The 10,000-nt window shown below is 49.8% G+C and overlaps 1 long non-coding RNA gene and 1 pseudogene across 1 annotated transcript in view; both read left to right on the top strand.

The window, feature by feature from the left end:
• Positions 1-4,827, top strand: part of LOC144610857 (uncharacterized) — a 5,364-nt pseudogene extending 537 nt beyond the window's left edge.
• Positions 4,828-5,123: 296 nt separating this feature from the next.
• The window catches only part of LOC144610913 (uncharacterized), a 20,957-nt gene continuing 16,080 nt past the window's right edge, over positions 5,124-10,000 (top strand). The window contains exon 1 of the long non-coding RNA XR_013549455.1: positions 5,124-5,327. This is a non-coding gene — a long non-coding RNA (uncharacterized LOC144610913). The remainder of the gene's footprint in view (positions 5,328-10,000) is intronic.

The raw sequence follows: 10,000 nt of genomic DNA on the forward strand, positions 1-10,000 counted from the left end.
GAGCTCTCAGCTCCAGGTAGAGAGCGTACACTAGACTCAAGGTGCAGACTGACTGGACTAGACTCAAGGTGCAGACTGACTGGAGATGTGCACAAGTTGCTGGATGCATGCAGTCACTCAGCGGGACAGGCAGCATCTCTGGAGATAAATGAATCAGAAGGGCCTCGATCCGAATCGTCACCCATTCCTTCTCTCCAGAGATGCTGCCTGTCCCAGCTGAGTTACTCCAGCATGTCGTGTCTTATCTTCGTGTAAACCAGCATCTGCAGTTCCTTCTTGGGTATGCATACAATTCCTGCTCTCCAGAGATGCTGCCTGTCCCCGCTGAGTTACTCCAGCATGTCGTGTCTTATCTTTGGTGTAAAGCAGCACCTGCAGTTCCTGCCTACACACGCCTACTCATGCTTGGGAGCAGCGCAGGGCGATTGGCGGCCAAAATGTACCCACTGTGGTCCAGAGAACAGAGTTCGTTTTAGAGATAAAGCCATGTAACGGTGGCCCGCTGGGTGTTTAATGCCAACGACCTGGAACCAAGGGGTGGCGATACTAATTCCACTGGGCAGTGGAGTGAGTGAATGAGATCGCTCATATGTTCAACTACAATAATCGGCTCTGAGATTGGGGTTTAAATGATTGGAGTTCAAATGATGGTTACACGGACGTTGGCTGAGAAATGAGATTGGCACGACTAGGATGGAACTGCAGATGCTGGTTTAAATCGAAGATAGACACTAAAAGCTGGAGTAACTCAGCAGGTCAGGCAGCGTCTCTGGAGAGAAGGAATGGGTGACGTTTCGGGTCGAGACCCTTCATTCAAACTTCTCCCCTTCTACCTCTGGGATTCCACCTCCCGTTCCAGCCATCCCAGTCACTTTTTTGCGTCTCTTTCATTCATTGTTCCTTATCTCTCCACATCACCGTCTATGTCTCTCGTTTCCCTTATCCCTCGCCAGTCTGAAGAAGGGTGTCGGCCCGAAACGTCACCCATTCCTTCTCTCCTGAGATGCTGCCTGACCTGCTGAGTTACTCCAGCGTTTTGTGCCTATTTGCGTGAGCATGTTTCATGGTAGCGATTACACATCACACACACACACACACACACACACACACACACACACACACATATATTACACACACACACACATATATTACACCACACACACACACACATATATATATTACACATATCACACACATACACACACATATATATTACACACACACACACACACACACACACACATATATTACACATCACACACATACACACACACACACATATATTACACATCACACACATACAAATACACATACACAAATCAGATGTGCAGCACTTTGGTCAACGTGCGTTGTTTTTAAATGTGCTATACAAATAAAATTGACTTGACTTGACTTGACTTGACACACACAGACAGACAATACACACACATACCCACACAAACATAGACAATACACAAACACACACGCCCACACACACACATATATACACACACACACATACAGACAGTGCACACACACACAGATACACACACACACACACACACACACACACACACACACACACACACACACACACACACACACACACACAGATACACACACACACACACACACACACACACACACACACACAGACACACACACACACACACACAGATACACACACACACACAGATACACACACACACACACACACACACACACACACACACACACACACACACACAGATACACCACACACACACAACACACACACACACACACACACACACACACACACACACACACACACACACACACAGATACACACACACACACACACACACACACACAGATACACACACACACACACACACACAGATACACACACACACACACACACACACACACACAGATACACACACACACACACACACACAGATACACACACACACACACACACACACAGATACACACACACACACACACACACACACACACACACAGATACACACACACACACACACAGATACATACACACACACACAGATACACACACACAGATACACACACACACAGATACACACACACACACACACACACAGATACATACACACACACACAGATACACACACACAGATACACACACACCACAGATACATACACACACAGATACACACACAGCTAGAATGCCTCTCCCGCGTTGCTGCAGTAACCATGGTCCTTGCTCGTTGATGGTGCTAAAGCTCTTGTGCTATATTTAATCAGGTGTGTCCACAATGGCAAATCTTCCTTTCTGTGGAATGTAACTGAGTGATGTGTGTGTGCGTGGCGTGTCATTATTCCTCAGCCTCCTATTGTTCACTATTTATCACGCTCGTTATCATAGTTATCAAGAGAATTTGTTTAATTAAAATGAATTTAGACTTTAGGCTTTAGAGATAAAGTGCGAAACAGGCCCTTCGGCCCACCGAGTCTGTGCTGACCTGCGTTCACCCCGTACACTAGCACTACGCTACACACTAGGGGCAATTTACAATTTTATCGATGCCAAGTGACCTACAAACCCGCACGTCTTTGGGATGTGGGAGGAAACCGGAGCACCCGGAGAAAACCTAGGCAGTCACAGGGAGAAGCTGCAAACTCCACACAGATAGCACACCTAGTCAGGATCGAACTAGGATCTCTGGTGCTGTGAGGCAGTAACTCTACCACCGCGCTACTGTGTCCTTTCACATGACTTGGATGAAGGGATTAAAAGTACCATTAGCAAATTTGCAGATGATACAAAGCTGGGTGGCAGTGTGAACTGTGAGGAAGATGCTATGCGGTTGCAGGGTGACTTGGACAGGTTGCGTGAGTGGGCGGATGCATGGCAGACGCAGTTTAATGTGGATAAGTGTGAGGTTATCCACTTTGGTGGAAAGAATGGGAAGGCAGATTATTATCTGAACGGTGTCAAGTTAGGAAAAGGGGACGTGCAACGGGATCTGGGTGTCCTAGTGCATCAGTCACTGACAGGAAGCATGCAGGTACAGCAGGCAGTGAAGAAAGCCAATGGAATGTTGGCCTTCATAACAAGAGGAGTTGAGTATAGGAGCAAAGAGGTCCTTCTGCAGTTGTACAGGGCCCTAGTGAGACGGCACCTGGAGTACTGTGTGCAGTTTTGGTCTCCAAATTTGAGGAAGGATATTCTTGCTATTGAGGGCGTGCAGCGTAGGTTTACTAGGTTAATTCCCGGACATTTGGCAGAGTGCTGGAGTAACACAGCGGGTCAGGCAGCATCTGTGGGGAGAAGGAATGGGTGACGTTTCACAGAGTGCTGGAGTTACACAGCGGAGCTCTTAATGATAGCGGAGTCAGGGGGGTATGGGGAGAAGGCAGGAACAGGGTACTGATTGTGGATGATCAGCCATGATCACATTGAATGGTGGTGCAGGCTCGAAGGGCCGAATGGCCTCCTCCTGCACCTATTGTCTATTGTCTATTGTCTATCTCTGGAGAGAAGGAATGGGTGAAGTTTCACAGAGTGCTGGAGTAACTCAGGCGGGTCAGGCAGCATCTGTGGAGAACATGGATAGGTGACGTTTCACAGAGTGATGGAGTAACTCAGTGGGTCAGGCAGCATCTGTGGAGTGAAGGAATGGGTGATGTTTCAGGTGTAGACCCATCTAATGTATCTGTGTTGCTGTCGCTTGCAGGTGGTGAAGCAGATCGACAAGCTGACCTGTGACTTTGACTTTGAGTTGGAGCCAGACGACTGGACAATCGCCACGACCAGCAGCACGTCGAGCAGTGACACGGCACGGAACCACGAGCAATGCGGGGCCTTGTCGGACTGTGGGCGACTGGGCTTCCTCACCCCGGACATCCTCTCCGACAGCTGGGAGTTCTGCTCTTTCCTGGAACTGTCTCCGGAGACGGCCAAGGTTGACCCGGGAGGAGATGGCAAGGAGCCTGCCGCCCACTGCGACCGAGCCGGACTATAGGTTGATGAACGGGGGCTTGGTTCCCAACGGACCGGACTCGTCCAGTGAGGAGACCATCGGTGGGGGCCCCTGCCCTAAAACCCTGGCCAGGAGCTCTGGCACCAGGGAGAGGGTTCGCTTCAGCGACAAGGTGCTGTACCACGCACTGTGTTGTGATGATGATGATGATGATGATGATGATGAAGAGGGGCGCAGAGTAACAGTGGGGTCACCACGAGCATCGGCCTCACCCCCACCCCCCACACCCACCAACACCACCATCACTGCCGCCAACCCCACCATCACTGCCGCCAACCCCACCATCACTGCCGCCAACGCCACCATCACTGCCGCCAACGCCACCATCACTGCCGCCAACGCCACCATCACTGCCGCCAACGCCGGCGAAGGCAGAGACAGGGCTGGCAAGGACGGCGCCAACACACCGACCCCGCGCCCAACCCGCGTCACCACTGCCACCCGCCCGCGGGCACCGCCACCGCGGGCAAGACGCCGGACCGTAGGAAAGTCATGAGGAATAACAGCACACAGACTGTGTCGCACAAAAGCACCCAGACACTCCTCACATACGCATCCTCCACAACACAACCAAGCTCAAAGAAGGAGGACATCAAGTAGTCAACATCACCCTCCTCTCCCCTCCCCTTCTCCCCCCTCTTCCCCTCCCTTCTCCCCTCCCCTTCCCCTCTCTTCCACCCCCCCCCTCCCCCTCACCTCTTCCCTTCCCCCTCTTTCCCCTCTCCCCTCTTCCCTTCCTCCTCCTCTTCCCTCCCCCTCCTCCTCTCCCCTCTTCCCCTCCCCCTCTCCCCTCCCCTCTTCCCCTCTCCTCTTAACCCCCCCTTTCCCCTCCCCTCTTCCTCTCCCCTCCCCCTCTCATCTCCCTCCCCTTCTCCCCTCTCCCCTCCCCTCCTCTCCCCTTCTCCTACCCCTCTCCCCTCCCCCTCTCTCCCCATCCCTCTTCCCCTCCCCTCTTCCCCTCCTTCCTTCCCCCCTCTCCCTTCCCCTCCCCCTCTTCCCCTCCCCTCTTCCCCTCCCCCTCTTCCTCTCCCCTTCTCCCTCTCCCCCACCTCTCCTCCTCCCCTCCCCTTCCCCCCTCCTCCTCTCCCCTCCCCTCCCCCCCTCTCCCCCCATCCCCCCCCCCCCCCCCCACACAGAGGATTATCTGCGCCACTACCTATTGACATCACGAGGCTCAGGGATTTTTTCGATGACATTGAAAATGTTTTAATAAAAAAGGTAGATTTCAAGAATTTGCACCCAGTGACTAATTGCATCAGAAATGCACTTTAAGAATCTACTTTTTTTAAAGCTTTATTTTACTTGGATACCTTCAAGATTTCGGAGGTCTTTATTTTTGACGTAAGTCTCAGTATTTAATCTTGCGTGAGTACAGTGCCTGTATATAGAGCGTGCTAACCAAGCAAGCCTTCCTGTGTTTGTGCTCAGCTTTATCTAGCTAATGTCCAGCGTTTATAAGCCCTCTGTTGCATTTTTTGTTTTTAATATCCACAGCTGATCAATATGTCCCATTTTTTTTTAATGAGTTCCTTTTATTTTAATGTCTCCCACTTGCTGCAATCCTTTTGATCAGAATATTATGCACTTTGCTGTTACATCTGCAAGGCTCATGTTATAACGATTACTTACCGGATGAAATAGGAGAAAGACATTCTTAAAAAGAATTGTACCATTTGAAACTGAAATGTCAAACTTGCTGGGTTTATTTGAATTGAAACCAGAAATCTGCGTAATCTTTAAGTAACCCTTGCATCCCCCTCTCTCTCCATCCCTCCCCCTCCAAGTCGTACCAGCCATCTTGTTGGGCCTCGTTGTCTGTAACTCATTTTCACCTCACCCACACCTCACCCCCCTCTTCCCCCACCCTCCCCCTCCCCTCTTCCCCTCCCCTCTTCCCCTCCCCTCTTCCCCTCCCCTCTTCCCCTCCCCTCTCCCCCTCCCCTCTCCCCCTCCCCTCTTCCCCTCCCCTCTCCCCCTCCCCTCTTCCCCTCCCCTCTTCCCCTCCCCTCTTCCCCTCCCCTCTTCCCCTCCCCTCTTCCCCTCCCCCTCTTCCCCTCCCCCTCCCCTCTTCCCCTCCCCTCTCCCCTCCCCTCTTCCCCTCCCCCTCTTCCCCTCCCCTCTTCCCCCCCTCTTCCCCTCCCCCTCCCCTCTTCCCCTCCCCTCTTCCCCTCCCCTCTTCCCCCCCCTCTTCCCCCCCCCCTCTTCCCCCCCCTCTTCCCCTCCCCTCTTCCCCTCCCCCTTCCCCTCTTCCCCTCCCCCTCTTCCCCTCCCCTCTTCCCCTCCCCTCTTCCCCTCCCCTCTTCCCCTCCCCTCTTCCCCTCCCCTCTTCCCCTCCCCTCTTCCCCTCCCCTCTCCCCCTCCCCCTCCTCCACTCCCCTCTCCCCTCTTCCCCTCCCCTCTTCCCCTCCCCTCTTCCCCTCCCCTCTTCCCCCCCTCTTCCTCTCCCCTCTTCCCCTCTTCCTCTCCCCTCCCCTTCCCCTTCTCCCTTCCCCCTTCTCCCTTCCCCTCTCCCCCTCCCCCTCTCCCCTCTTCCCCTCTTCCTCTCCCCTCCCCTTCCCCTTCTCCCTTCCCCCTTCTCCCCTCCCCTCCCCCTTCTCCCCTCCCCCTTCTCCCCTCCCCTCTCCCCTCTCCCCTCTCCCCTCTCCCCTCCCCCTTCTCCCCTCCCCTCTCCCCTCCCCCCTCTCCCCCCCCCCCCCTTGATCATCTACACTTTTTTGCATCTCTTTCCTTCATTTGTTCTACACCTCTCTCCACATCTCGTCTCCCTTTCCCCTGCCTCTCGGTCTGAAGAAGGGTCTCAACCCAGAACGTCACCCATCCCCTCTCTCCAGAGATGCTGCCTGACCCGCTGAGTTACTCCAGCATTTTGTCTCTACCTTCGGTTTAAACCAGCATCTGCAGTTCCTTCCTACACAAAGAAATCTGTGTAAATGTTTTCCAAAATATTCAGTGGGATATTCAGCCCACAGAGTAATTTAGAAACATAGAAACATAGAAAATAGGTGCAGGAGTAGGCCATTCGGCCCTTCGAGCCTGCACCGCCATTCAATATGATCATGGCTGATCATCCAACTCAGTATCCCGTACCTGCCTTCTCCCCATACCCCCTGATCCCTTTAGCCACAAGGGCCACATCTAACTCCCTCTTAAATATAGCCAATGAACTGGCCTCAACTACCTTCTGTGGCAGAGAATTCCACAGATTCACCACTCTCTGTGTGAAAAAAAACTTTCTCATCTCGGTCCCAAAAGACTTCCCCCTTATCCTTAAACTGTGACCCCTTGTTCTAAGTTTATCTGAAGTCTGCATTTGGGGGATTATTTTAATCACCATAGCTATCCAAAATGATAGTTTGGAATGTTATGATTTTCCATAAATGATAAAGAACAGTGGTGTTTGAAGCAAGATATTTTGTTCCGACAAGTTTTTCTTTTGAAAGGCACCTGCAAAGCAATATGCTTGGGCAAAAAATGTTTATATGTCCTCATTTGTAAGTGATATTGTGTCTTTTTGTTAACGCGAGACATCGACTCATTTGATGCAATAAATTAGTGTCTACTTTATCTAATACATGTTGAGTTTCCAAGGTTAATTTAGGGAAAAGCACAGATTATATGTAACATGTAATTCAGCCAACAGTGCAAGAAAATGATGAATGTAAGAGTGAGTCAATAAACTGCCTGAAAATATACTCTCCCAACAGCTGAAATATCAATGAGATTTAGTGTCAATAATATCTGTTGGTGTCAATAATATCTGTTTCAATCCTGTGCATATCTTAGATTTAAGTCAGAAACGTAGAAAAGAGGTGCAGGAGGAGGCCATTCGGCCCTTCGAGCCAGCACCGCCATTCAATATGATCAGGGCTGATCATGCAAAATCAGTACCCCGTTCCTGCTTTCTCCCCAAATCCCTTGATTCCGTTAGCCCCAAGAGCAAAATCTAACTCTCTCTTGAAAACATCCAGTGAATTGGCCTCCACTGCCTTCTGTGGCAGACAATTCCATAGATTCACAACTCTCTGGGTGAAAAGGTTTTTCCTCATTTCAGTCCTAAATGGCCTACCCCTTATTGTTAAACTGTGACCCCTGGTTCTGGACTCCCCCAACATCGGGAAGCATTTTTCCTGCATCTGGCCTGTCCAATCCCTTATGAATTTTATATGTGTCGATAAGATATATTTCTATATATCTCCTGTTTGAAGATATTGTTTCTACTGCAATCGGAAGCTGTGTGTCCAGTCCTTTTATCAAAGTATAATGCCTTAACAAAACAGTTGCATTTAATGACTATTTCCATGATGCATGAAGAATTTTATATTTGTGTGGACAAAAGATTTTATTGCAGTATGTGATATCTATTTTCCAGAGGGATAATTTAATGGTGTTTGTTGATACATTTTTTTACAATGATGGTTTCAAAGGCATTATTGTTAACTTTGCTATTTTGCGGTTAATAACTTTTAGCGAGTTAACTAAAATTCACAGTTTGTCAAAGCTGTGTATGCCTCCCAGAATTTGCTTGCAGTTTGTGTAATGAGTTTAGGAGGGAGGAGGGAGAAATAAATAGTACAGCAAGTGTGCAAAATATCACAACCACTGCTAAAGTATAAAAAAATAATCAGGTCTTGGGCAGCTCATGTTCCATTCTCATCTGATTGTCTACTTTCTGACCGTTTTCTTACTGTGTATTTTATTATGGAGGGAATTATGAATGTAATTTGGTCTCTTGGTAGTTATCGTTGTTGCTAATTATGAAACTATTGTTGTAGATCACAAGTATCTATCAAGCCGATTGTACAAAATAATGTTCCTAAGTGACAGGAGCAGAATTGGGCCATTCGGCCCATCAAGTCTACTACGCCATTCAATCAGGGTTTATTTATCTTTCCTTCTCAGCCGCATTCTCCTGCCTTCTCCCCATAACCCCTGACACCCGTACTAATCAAGAATCTATCAATCTCTGCCTTAAAAATATCCACTGACGACCTCCACAGCCTTCTGTGGCAATTAATTCCACAGATTCACCACCTTCTGACTAAAGAAATTCCTCCTCTCCTTCCTAAAGGTATGTCCCTCTGACGCTAGACTCTCCCACTAATGGAAACATCCTCTCCACATCCACTCTATCCAGGCCTTCCAGCGGTAGAGTTGCTGCCTTACAGCGAATGCAACGCCGGAGACTCAGGTACCGATCCTGACTACGGGCGCCGCCTGTACGGAGTTTGTACGTTCTCCCCGTGACCTGCGTGGGTTTTCTCCGAGATCTTCGGTTTCCTCCCACACTCCAAAGACATACAGGTATGTAGGTTAATTGACTGGGTAAATGTAAAAATTGTCCCTAGTGTGTGTAGGATAGTATTAATGTGCGGGGATCGCTGGGCGGCGCGGACTCGGTGGGCCGAAGGGCCTGTTTCCGCGCTGTATCTCTAAATATAAAAAAAAATCTATTCGGTAAGTTTCAATGAGGTTGTCCCCCCCCACATCCTTCTAAACTCCAGTGAGTTCAGGCCTAGTGCTGTCAAACGCTCATCATATGTTAACCCACTCATTCCTGGTATCACAAAACGCTGGAGTAACTCAGCAGGTCAGGCAGCATCTAGGAGAGAGGAGAATGGGTGACGTTTCGGGTCGAGACCCTTCTTCAGACACTCATTCCTGGGATCATTCTCGTAAACCTCCTCTGGACCCTCTCCAGAGCCAGCACATCCTTCCTCAGATACCGGGGCCCAATATTGCTCACAATACTCCAGATGTGGTCTGACCAGCGCCGGTCCTCTCAAAATAAATGCAAGCATTGCGTTTGTCTTCCTTACTACCGTAATACTTTCCATATCTCTGATTCAATAGACAATAGGTGCAGGAGGAGGCCATTCGGCCCTTCGAGCCAGCACCACCATTCAATGTGATCATGGCAGATCATTCTCAATCAGTACCCCGTTCCTGCCTTCTCCCCATACCCCCTGACTCCGCTATCCTTAAGAGCTCTATCGAGCTCTCTCTTGAATGCATTC

Source organism: Rhinoraja longicauda, chromosome 38 (genome assembly GCF_053455715.1).
Source record: "Rhinoraja longicauda isolate Sanriku21f chromosome 38, sRhiLon1.1, whole genome shotgun sequence".
In the NCBI taxonomy this organism is placed as follows: Eukaryota; Metazoa; Chordata; class Chondrichthyes; order Rajiformes; family Arhynchobatidae; genus Rhinoraja; species Rhinoraja longicauda.